The sequence below is a fragment of the Mastomys coucha genome, unplaced genomic scaffold (genome assembly GCF_008632895.1).
Source record: "Mastomys coucha isolate ucsf_1 unplaced genomic scaffold, UCSF_Mcou_1 pScaffold1, whole genome shotgun sequence".
In the NCBI taxonomy this organism is placed as follows: domain Eukaryota; kingdom Metazoa; phylum Chordata; class Mammalia; order Rodentia; family Muridae; genus Mastomys; species Mastomys coucha.
Genome location: NW_022196891.1, coordinates 28,898,825 through 28,911,246, shown reverse-complemented (window position 1 = coordinate 28,911,246; position 12,422 = coordinate 28,898,825). Strand labels below are relative to the sequence as shown.

General features: G+C 42.5%; 1 protein-coding gene across 1 annotated transcript in view; it reads right to left on the bottom strand.

Moving 5' to 3' along the window:
* Dstyk (dual serine/threonine and tyrosine protein kinase) overlaps positions 1–12,422 on the bottom strand; it is a 51,442-nt gene that overhangs the window by 18,072 nt on the left and 20,948 nt on the right. The window lies entirely within an intron of this gene.

Below are 12,422 nucleotides of genomic sequence, written 5' to 3'. Positions count from 1 at the left end.
TTTGATTCTTGTACATTTCTATTGACTCCCCTACAAAAAGGAGACAAACAGTGGAAGAAAATAGATTCTTAGGGCAACTAGGAGAGTCAACCTATACTCTTCCCCTTCCTTCATCTCACAACTCCATCCCCACTTGCCGGCCTGGCTAACTCCAGCATACTTTCACTGTTCACATGTAAAGCACATCATACCCTACAGCCTTTCCTGTTAGAGAATCGCTGGTACTCTATCTCTCCCCATCTACATTCAACACGTTCATAGTTTACTTATTTGAACCCCATCTTGTTCAGACAAGCGTGGTGGTATATGCCTGTAGGACCAGCATTTGAGAACTAGAGGAGAGAGATCAAAGCTTTAGGACAGCCTGGGACATACAATGAATTTCAGGCCAACCTGGGCTAGCTAGAACTTAAGAGAGTCCCTATTTCAAAATGGAAAAGGAAAAGAAGGAAAGAGAAGTAAAAAGAAAAAAATGATGAGAAGACAGGAAGAAACAGAAGGGGAGAGGAGAGGAAGAAAAGAGATTTTATTCCATTAGTCCACAAAGCCTTTGAAGGCAGAGCCCATATTTACTCACTATTAGAATTCCAATGTCTGGAAAGCTGGAGAGATGGCTCAGCAGATAAGAGCACTGACTGCTCTTCCAGAGGTCCTGAGTTCAATTCCCAGCAACCACATGGTGGCTCACAACCATCTGTAATGAGATCTGATGCCCTTTTCTGGTATATCTGAAGACAGTGACAGTGTACTCACCTACATAAAATAAATAAATCTTAAAAAAAAAAAAAAAAGAACTCCAATGTCATGTCTAACACAACTAAGTCCCCAATAAAATCTGTTGTCAAACCAAGAAATCAATCTGCAAATTAAGAGTCAAACATTTCTATCCTATTCCAAGATTTTGCAGACATCTCAAAGGCTCAGACAGGTTAAATTGTAGTAATAGCATTAACAATATGATCACTTAGGGGCTGAGGGTATAGCTCACTGTCTAAGAGTGCTTACTGTACAAGTATGAGATCTGAATTCCAAGCCCTAGTGTCTACATAAAGATCTAGTGATGGCCATAAGAGCCCCCTGAATCGACCAACTTCAAGTTCAGTGAGAGACCCTGTCTCAAGGCAATACGGTTAAGAGCTATAGCAAAAGTCCCACTCTGGCATCTGCACGTGTGTGAACATGCATGCTCACACATATGCCACTCCATACATGCATGCACACATACACACACACACACACACACACACACACACACACAAACAAATATGATCACTTGGGATAATAAGGCTCACCAAACCAGTATTTAGTCTTTATATTTTGGGGAAGGTAGAGTGAAGCAAGAGAAAACGAGACAGGATTGATTGATTCTACCAGAAAGCATGCTTTTTGGCCTTGTCCATCTTCCTTCCACATGTAGATGTGGGAGCTACAGCAGCGGTAGCAGGTAGCTGATCTACAAATGATGCAAATATACAGGTAGAAGCCAGAGCTAAGAATGAAAACTGAGTATGGTGGTGCACATGTTTAATCCCAGCACTCAGGAAGCAGAGTCAGGCAGATCTCTGTGAGCTCAGGGTCAGCCTGGTCTACAGAGGAGTTCACAGGCAGGTCTCTGTGAGCTCAGGGTCAGCCTGGTCTACAGAGGAGTCCACAGGCAGATCTCTGTGAGCTCAGGGTCAGCCTGGTCTACAGAGGAGTTCACAGGCAGAGCTATGTGGAGACCCTGTCTCAAAAAGCAAAAGCAGAACAATAATGAAGCAGTGAAGAGGGGAGCCTGGCCCTCGGCTGCCTACCTGAAGATGGCTCTCCCGTGAGAGGAAGCAGTCCCCCTTCCTTCCCCAAGCATTTGTGTCCCTGGTGCTGTGTTACATGTAACAGAACTTCATCTTAATGGATACTCCTAAACTTGCAAAAACATTTGCATAATGCCCTTCTGAAATAAATCCTCCACAGGTCTTTTTCCTATCCTATGGTTTCTGCTCTTGTTGCTCCCTCTCTTGAAGAGTGGCATATATTTCTATCCAGTGTACAGTTGCTCCTCATCACTCTGAAACTAAGTCACAGAGGTGTGAGTGGAGACTGGTCAATTGTCACTAGGTACAAAATTCCTGTTGCCTTCAGACGTTTACAAACTCAAAACCAACCTTACTACTGAGTTCCCTTACAGAATCCATCTTACAAAGTTCTAAAAGAATTTATCCAATTTCTGCTCAAGTTTAAGCCCTTAACAGTTACCAGACTGAATATTTATTTGAAACCTAAGACAAGTTTGTGTTTCTGCTTTGTTTTTTGAAACGGTCTCTCTCATGCAGCCATCAGCCCTCAGACTTGCTCTGTGGCCAATGATTGCCTCGAACTCCTGATCTTCCTTCTACCTCCCAGGTGCCTGGTTTACAGGCTTGTATGACTATCCTGGGCTGGAAACAACTTTTTTCTGCTTACATTTTACTGTGTGTGTGCTTGTGGGATCATAGGACAACTAACAGGAGTTGTTCATTTTACCACAGGTCAAGGTGTCAGGCCTAGAGGTATACACACTAAGCCATCTTGCCTACCCTTGAGGTATCTATATTCAACAAAAAAATATTTTAAAATAAAATCCTGCATTTTTCCCTTCTTTGAAAGCCTTCTCTAGATATGAAAAGCCCGGGAAAGCTAGTCTATTTATCTCTTTAGTAACGAACGGTCTTCTAATGACACAATGGGTCTGAACTATATTTTTGTTTTATTCATCTTTTCTACTCTATGCAAAGCACAGAGGTCTCACCTTCTTACTGACAAAGAACTAAACTGTATTTTCAGGGAAGTCACAGGTGCTCATTTAGTTAGTCACTGAACTCCAAGAAATCTAAAAGCCACTTAGCGTCTCTTCATTTGTAATCTGAGCAAACTACATAAATCCATCCATCCACTCCTTAACCAAACCCAGGCCAAGTGGAATTCTGTTTCACCTCTGCCTCCAACGTAGGGAGTAGGTTCCAGTTGGAAACACACTTGGCTGTTATCCTACAATCCAGAACAGCCCTCACTACCCTGGCTCACTCACGCTGAATGAGAGTGTTCACCTCAGGAAGCATTTTCAGAAATGCAAATAAGTAAGAAATTTCAAGGTTTAAATTGCAATACACAACTGCATAAGTACCAGTAGCAAAATCACAAGAAAAAGACTAAAAAGTATCCTAAGGATGAGAGAGAGAGAGACAGAGAGACAGAGATAGAGACAGAGAGACAGAGAGAGACAGAGAGACTATGAGAATATATACCAGGATGTTGGTATGATAGGGAGGGTCAGAGGGCTTTGCAGGAGTTGGTTCCCTCCTCCTTATTGAGGCAAGATCTCTTCTCTAGTTTCTGATGCTGTGCTGCATAATCCAGACAAAATGATCTGCTCAATTCTGTCTCTGCCTCCCATCTCACTATGGGAGCACTGGGATTACAAATGCTTGCCAGCCCATCTGGCTTGTCATATGGGCTCCAGAATTGAATTTAGGCTTGCTGAGAGAACTCTCTGGATCATAAGCTAGATCTCATGCATCCTAGTTTGGCTTCAAACTTGCTGTGTTGTCAAGGATGACCTTGAACTCCTGATCCTCCTGCTTCCACCTCCTGAGTGCTACAATACAGGCATGGATTGTCATGCTTTCCTTCTACAGTGCTAAAGGGTGACCCCAGGGCCTCCTATATGATGGGCAAGCACTATACCAACTGAACTATGTGATGGGCAAGCACTATACCAATTGAACTACACTCCAGCCTCTAGATATATTGCAAAAAGATACAAATCAATCAATTTTATTATAGGAAAAAGCAAAAATTCAAAATCAGAGTATTATTTAGAAAATTTTCACTTGAAGAAATTCATAGCTGGTATTATAAGCCTAAACAAAAGCCCAGAGCTGGAAGGTCACAGGCTCTAGGAGGTCATAGGCTCTAGAAGGTCATAGGCTCTAGGAAAACGACTATTGCTGCCTTGGTAACTGGTCATGTTATCAAACTGCTGGCCTCAGTCTTAGCCAGACATGCATCTCTCTGTAATAACCAGCAATTAACTAAGCAACTCCTTACTGGTCAAAATGCTGATGATATGTGACTGGGTCCTAAATGTGTAGGGATACACTGTGTGAAGGTGTATCTGGATAGCCACATAAACCCCGTACATTAAGGCTCAGGAAACATTGTGGAAAGGGGGCAGACAGAACGTAAGAGCCAGAAGATGGGGAGTGGTGCTGAGAAGTGCCATCTTCTAGAACTCACTCAAGCCATGGTGAGCTGCCCAGGATCGGGCAACATTCCAACAGGCAGCACTAACGGACTAAGTGGGCTATAAAGGGGGGCATGAAATGGAGATGGGGACATGTTAGATGCACAGCAAGAGCGAGAGGGGAGAATTAGGAATAGGTATGATGAAGATACACTGCTTACATTGTCAAATTGTCAAAGACTAAAGTAAAAGATATACTTCACCAAATGAATTTTTTTTCAGAAGAATTTTATTTGGTTAAATTTTCTAAAATAAAATTTCAGATTTTCCTTAAAGGACCACTTTATTCCTAACAAAACCCTTAGTCAAAACTGCCAAGTCCATACGTAAGACCAATACCCATCCTTTATGATGAAAGAAAGAGCCAGGCTGTGGTGGCACACACCTTTAATCTCAGCACTGGGGTGGCAGAGGCAGGTGGATCTCTCTGAGTCTGAGGCCAGCCTGGTCTACAGAGTAAGTTCCAGGATAGTGAAGGCTATGCAGAAAAACCCTATCTCAAAAAACAAAAAGAGAGGAGGGAGGGAGGAAGAGAAAAGAAAGAGCAGCAGAGAAGAACACTTAGTTGGCGTCATTTACTCACAGGTACAAACTCATTAGAAGAAAAAATTTGAGTAAGGGTTCTTTTTCTTTTTTTAAAAAACTGTTGTGTGTTTCAAATGGCAGGGGATGTGTTCTGGCTAGAAACTAGCCTGACTCCCACCTTGCTGTACAAGACACCTTTTGCTACCCTGACTTACATGTGCTAGGGAGTGAGCAGCTTTTGGGAAGCATTTTCTAAGTTAGTGCACAATGCATTTCTTGAGCTCACTCATCAGGACTTGCTGTATAGCTTTGGCTGGTGTGATGGTTTGGAAATGCTTGGCCCAGGGAGTGGCACTATTTGGAGGTGTGGCCTTCTTGGGGTAGGCGTGGCATTGTGGGCGTGGGCTTTAAGACCCTCATCCTAGCAGCCTTCAGATGAAGATGCAGAACTCTTAACTCCTGCACCATGTCTACCTGGATGCTGCCATGTTCCCACCATGATGATAATGGACTGAACCTCTGAACCTGTAAGCCAGCCCCAATTAAATCTTGTTTGTATAAGAGTTGCCCTGGTTATGGTGTCTGTTCACAGCAGTAAAACTCTAAGACAGCTGGCCTGGAACTTGCTATATATTCTATGCTGGCTGCAAACTTGTGTCAATCCTCCTGTCCCACTCTGAAGTGCTGGGATCATAGGCATGCACCACCACACCTGGCAGATTAAAGGTTTTATAATGATATACTGGCACCTTTGAGAAAAGCTATATACTCCTTCCTAAACCTCTATGTTGTTGTTTTGTGGTGTTTCGTTTCATTTTAGAGGATGTGTTTTGTTCTGAGGCAGGATTTCCACATATGCTCTATGTAGGCCTTAAACTCACTAGGTAGCACAAAGTAGGCTCAAACTTTTCAATCCTCCTACCTCGACTTCCTCAGTGCTAAAAGTACTATGTGTCTGGCTAATTGTAAAGATATTTGTACTAAACAAAAATGGACAGAAAACAAAAATAGTGCTCTCTTCTCCTGTCCCAGTCAGGTCACTATGCAGCTGGTCTCAGCTCTCCTATGAGTGTCAGAAAGCACAAAGAGCTGCAGGCTGCCACTCAAGCAACAATCAATACAACCTGGACTGCAATGTGCTTTGTGATTCTGTAATATGACTAAGGTTAAGGGATGACTCATATTTTATGGGTACAAACAAGAGGGGAAGCCAGTGCTGGCTTCTCAAGGCAGATAGTAAAAAATAGTAATTAATACTGAGTTGGATGAACCAGAGATGTCCTGAGCCCAAAGCCTCTACTGTCTATTTCATGAAGGTCATACACCTTCCAAAGTCTGACCTCTACTGTCTATTTCATGAAGGTCATACACCTTCCAAAGTCTGACCTCTACTGTCTATTTCATGAAGGTCATACACCTTCCAAAGTCTGACCTCTATGGTCTATTTCATGAAGGTCATACACCTTCCAAAGTCTGACCTCTACGGTCTATTTCATGAAGGTCATACACCTTCCAAAGTCTGACCTCTACGGTCTATTTCATGAAGGTCATACACCTTCCAAAGTCTGACCTCTATGGTCTATTTCATGAAGGTCATACACCTTCTAAAGTCTGACCTCTATGGTCTATTTCATGAAGGTCATACACCTTCCAAAGTCTGACCTCTATGGTCTATTTCATGAAGGTCATACACCTTCCTAGCACCCAGAAGAGGACTAGTAACTTAGAAGGCACATAATATGTAACTATGAGATGAATTGACACACCTTGCTCAAAACCACATGTCATCATCATATAAAATCTTCTACCTTTGAGGTCACATCACACACATTTATCTGAAACTACTGTTTGAAGCAATAAGTAAACATTTTACTCTTTAATCAAGGAAAGGAACTCAGGGAATGATAGAATCCCTTAATTTTCATTTGAATCACAATAGGAATGTTCTCTTGTAGAATACATTCTGCACAAAGTCATGGATCCCACAGAAGTTTTCTGTTAACCATCAAATCTGACCAGATAAAGAAAATGAAAAAGAAAGTTGCTTGTTACTCTCAAAACACCAGAATAACAGCTCTTTGGTTTTGTTTTCCAAATAAAGTGGCAAATGTTAAGCAGTAATCTCTCAATCATTGAAGAAGGCCGAGTGCATCCTAAAAATCCCTCTTCTTATTGGAAGGGACTCTTGCTCGTCACATAAAGGATGGCGTCCTGCTTGCCTTTCCTTGTTTGTTCTTGTCAACCTGACACAAGCTAGAGTTATCTCCGAGGAGGGAACCACACTTAAGAAAATGTCTCCTTAAGATGGGGCTGACGGCAAGCCTGTGAGGCACGTTCATAATTAGTGACTGATGTGAGGGGACCTAGCCCACTGTGGGTGGTGTCACTCCTGAGCAGGTGGCCTAGGTGTTATAAGACAACAGTCTCAACAAGCCATGAGGAACAAGCCAGTAAGCAGTACTTCTCCACAGTCTCTGCTTCAGCTCCTACCTCCAGGTTCCTGCCTTGAGTTCCAGCCCTGACTTCATTCTGTCATGGAGTGTGACCTGACAACTACAAACTGAAATACACCCTTTCCTCCCCAAGTTGCTTTTAGTCATGGTGATTACCATAGCAACAGAAACCCTAACTAAGACAGGTAATTATTCTATGACTCAAACAGCAAACAATTGTGAATTGAGGTGAAGTTGGGAAGTGGCAGTGTCTTAGCTTTGGGAAGCAACATACACTAACTTAGTAATAGTCCCACCTCCCAGAGTTACTTACACAGTGCAGCTTGAGGAAGGACTGGAGAGGTCCACCCTGTCGGGCGTCCTCCGTGGAGCAGGTCTTCGAGGTCTCTCTGTCACTAAGAGAATCCTCCCCATCTTCCTCCATTCCCTCCTTTTCCCTCTCATTAGCACTTGAAAAGTTTTCTTATTTATTATTACAGGATTGAGGCTGAATTCACTTCTACTTTCTTAAACCTTAGCTTTCTTTATTATTATTGTGTGTGATGTATACATCAGAGTGCAGGTGGCTCTGTGCCATAGCTTACAGAGGTCAGAGGACAACTTGAGGAACTGGTTCTCTCCTACCACTATGGTTTCTGGGGAGCAAACTCAGGTCTTCAGGCTTGCTCAGCTGGCACTTTCCCACTGAGCCATTTCACCTGCCCTTAATTTTTAAATTCTTTTTTTGGTTTTTCAAGACAGGGTTTCTCTGTGTAGCCCTAGCTGTCCTGGAACTCATTCTGTAGACCAGGCTGGCCTTGAACTCAAGAAATCCTCCTGCCTCTGCCTCCTAAGTGCTGGGATCAAAAGTGTGGGCCACCATTGCCTGGCTTGCCCATCCATTTTTAAATGTTAATTACATATTGAAGAAAATACTGCTCTACTCTTGTCATAGTGTAGAAAACATATTGACTCTGGTTGGTACAAATATTCTCCATGTGGGGAGCTTTGAGAAAGTGGGTTTCTAGGCCATGAGATAGATACCTCCTAAGAAACTGGGTAAGGCTACCCCAGAGCTTTGTCCCAGAAGCACAGAGAATGAATAGAAGCTTATTTCAATAGGAATCTAAAGCTTTATTCTACCACTTATGAGGTTCACAGACAAAGAGAAAACAGATGGAAAAGAAAATGATCTGACTTAAATTTTTATATACCTCTATTATTTACTTTCTTAAACAACCCTCTCCTTCAATTTTATTATAAAAGCAAGTCATAATGAATTATGAAGAATTTTATCTCTAATAAAGCTGGATAACTAGAAGTTGCTGGCACAGGACTTCAGTTTAAAAGGGGGAGGGGGCTGGAGAGATGGCTCAGCGGTTAAGAACACTGATTGCTCTTCTAGAGGTCATGAGTTCAAATCCCAGCAACCACATGGTGGCTCACAACCATCCATAATGAGATCTGACACCCTCTTCTGGAATGTCTGAAGACAGTTACAGTGTACTTACATATAATAAATAAATAAATCTTTTAAAAGAAAAAGGAAAAAAAAGGAAAAGCCTATATTTGGCTGATTATTAGGGAAGAGACAAATGATTGAGAAAATAGAAATACTGTTTTTTTCAAAAGAACAAAAAATTAAAGTGTGTGTGTGTGTGCGTGCGTGTGCGTGTGTGTGCGTGTGCGTGTGCATGTGTGTGTGTGTGTGTGTGTGTGTGTGTGTGTGTGTGTGTACATACTTACTTGAGTATACACGTGAGTGCAGTGCCTGCAGAAGCCAGAAGAGGGCGTCAGATCCCTGGAGCTGGAGTTCCAGGCAGTCATGAGCTGCCCAGTGGGGAAGTGAATTCAAGTCCAAGGCAAGAACACTGTGCACTCTTAACCACAGAGCCTCCTCTCCAGCCCAAGGAACTCTCCTTAAGAACACTGACTTAAGCCAGGCACAGTGGCACAGGCCTTTAATCCCAGGACTGGGGAGGCAGAGGCAGGTAGATCTCTGTGAATCTGAGGGCAGCCTGGTATATACAGGGCTACACAGAGCACCCTGTCTTGAAAAATAAAAACAAAACAAAAGCCCCAAACCACCCATTTATACATCTAAATGGAGGAAGAAGCTGGTTTATTATGTGCCAAACATTGCTGGGTTCTTCATACAATTTGTCTCATTTTAGTGTCAATCCCAAAAGATAGGGATTACTAGGCCCATTTTACATAGTCACACAGCTAGGTGACAAACCTAGATTGCTACACAGTTCCTCACCCACCTAGCAACAAAGGCTGTGTTTAGTCAGTTCCTGATGACCTACTATGTATCAGGAACTGTCTGATTTGATGTAAGGGAAGTTCTAAAAGAGTTAAAGAGGGCACGACAGGCCAAGCGGAGGTGTTACTCTATGCTTAGAAAGTATGCTGGCTGCAAAGTAAAAAACAAAAACACAAAAAACCCAATATGAAACAAGACAGCATCCTCCAAGAATGGCTGAGGGATCACTAAGGAATCACAGAGAAAATATTTTCAAGAAGCTTAACAATCAAGTTTCTGCCTACTGACAATCCTTTCTGTCTCCTGAGGCTGACGGGAGGGAGGCTCCCTTCCGACAGCAGCTGTTCCTCGGAGGGAGACATAACAGGTTCTGAGAGGAAAAGGGGAAAAGGCAGTATGTTGCATGATAGTGGTAGCAAAGGGAGACGATGAAAGAGGAAGATTATGACTTCAAACTGTCAAATAACCCCCAAGAGCTAACCTGGAAGGCCAAGGGCAAAAGAGTAGTGAACTGAGAAAGACAGTTTCAGTAGCAAGTGTTCTTTTACAAGACACCAAGGCTTTACTGCTATGGTACCAATAAAACTTTATGATTCTTTTTTCTTTTCTGTTTTTTTTTTTTTTTTTTTTTTTTTTTTTTTTGAGATAGTCTCTATAGATATCTTGAAACTCATATGTAGACTAGGCTGGGTTCAAACTCACAGAGACCCACCTACCTCTGCCTCCCTAATGCTGGGATTAAGTGAATATGCCACCACACCTGGCCCAGGATTATTTTCTTGAGGCAGGATTTCATATATCCCAGGTGGTCCCAAACTCTCTGTGCAGCCATAGATAGCCCTGTATGTCTGACCTTCCTGCCCTCTCCCTTCTGGGTGCTAGAATTACAGATGTGCCTTATTTATGCTGTCTTGGGTAGAATCCAGGGCTCTGTGCATACTAGACAAGTGCTTTACTGCCTTAGCTAGGGTTACTACTACTGTGATAAAACACCATGGCCAATGCAAGTTGGGGAGAAAAGGGTTTATTTGGCTGGCACTTCCATATCATCAAAGGAAGTCAGAACAAGAACTCAAAACGGGACAAGAACCTGGAGGCAAGAACTGATGCAGAGGCCATGAAGGGGTGCTGCTTACTGGCTTGCTCAGCCTACTTTCTTATAGAACCCAGGCCCATCAGCCCAGGGATGGTAGCACCCACAGTGGATTAGGCCTTCCCCCATTGATCGCTAATTAAGAAAATGCCCACAGGCTTACCTAGAGCGGATCTTATGGATGCATTTCCTCAACTGAGGTTCCCTCCTCTCTGATAACTCTAGCTTGTGTCAAGTTGACAAAAGCTTGCTAGGACATCTACTAAACAAACTACATCCCAGCTCCTGAATAAGGATTTTAAAAAACAAAAATCTTGCTGGAGGTTTACTAATAGGACTCATGCTTAGTATACACAAGGCATTGGGTTCAATCCCCAGTACCCCACCCCACCAAAAGAAAACCCATTCTCCTTTAAACCACTCATCTTCTTAATGTGTGCACCAGCCTATAACAGGTGTTCCTGGTTGTCTTAGCATACAGTGTAAGCAGAATGGCTGCATTTCACTAGATACATGGTATGTACTGGGGAAAGGTAAGAATTCAGCAAAGAGCACAAACTTACTGTCTCCAAGGTATTTATGATTTAATGTTGGTCTGAACTTCCTAGATCCTATCTGACATATCATTTCAGTTTCTCCTTTATTGACCCATAAAGTAATTTTTTTCTTCAATTATCTAAAATATCACTCTTTACTTCTCTGCTTTGAACAGTCTAACTACCCACATTTCCTTTCTCTTAGAACAACCATTTGGACCTAATTCCACGCACTCCTCCCTCCCAACAGCATCTATTATTCTACTTCTTACCCACCAACTCTTTATCTTTTAATCTAGCTACTACAGTCTGCAGACAAACCAGCATTTAATTAAAGGCACTGTGCTGGCTACCTGGTCCTATAAGAAAGCAGGCTGAGAAAGCCAGGAGGAACAAGCCCATAAGAAGCACTCTTCCACGGCCTCTGCATCAGCTCCTGCTTCCAGGTTCCTGCCCTGATTTGAGTTCCAGTGCTGGCTTTCATCAATGATGACCATCAAGGTGGAAAGTGTAAGCCAAATATCCTTCCCTCCCAACTTGCTTTTTGGTCATGGTGTTTCATCACAGCAATAAAAGCCCTAACAAAGACAAGCAGCATACAATATTTGTTTATTAGGCACAAGAGTAAATGCCAATAACTAGCTAGAACCTGAGAGAAGCTAGTCTAGCAAAAATCTTAAGAAATTTCAAAGTTAAATTTTTGTATAAAATTTTTGTTCTCTTATGATGCTTTGTGGTAACTGGATTTTAAAGCATTAACTGCAAAAAAATTTTCTTTAAATGGTGTATGTATTAAAAACAGGTTATTCCCACTGACAGTTGAGGCTTATAAAGAGAAGATTTTATCACTATAACTGGTTAGTTACATATATTTGCAAGTAAGACCTTATCTGGAAGTATTAGTCTTCCTTGATCGGTTCCCTCAGATATCTCACTGGACATCATGATGAGCCAATAACCTTGCTACTGGCAGGCCAGCTGCAGGTGACAAATACATCTCCCAAAGGTCCAGAAACCTGGGCTAGACAAGCTACCGATAAGGGCAGAACAACACAGCTGTCTGTGGTGGCTCATATCTAGAATCCCAGAGCGTGGGAGGCTGAGGCAGAAGAATTCAAAGTTCGAGGCCAGCTTGTGCAAAATAAATAACAAGACCTGATGATGATGGAGGAGGAGGACAAGGAGAAGAAGAAAAGAGACGGGAGGAGGAAAAAAAAGAGGAAGAACAACTTCAGAGCAACTGAAGTTATGTAATGGCCACAATACAGGAAGCACTGCAGAGACTGTGGGAATCCTCCTAGGTTGAGCA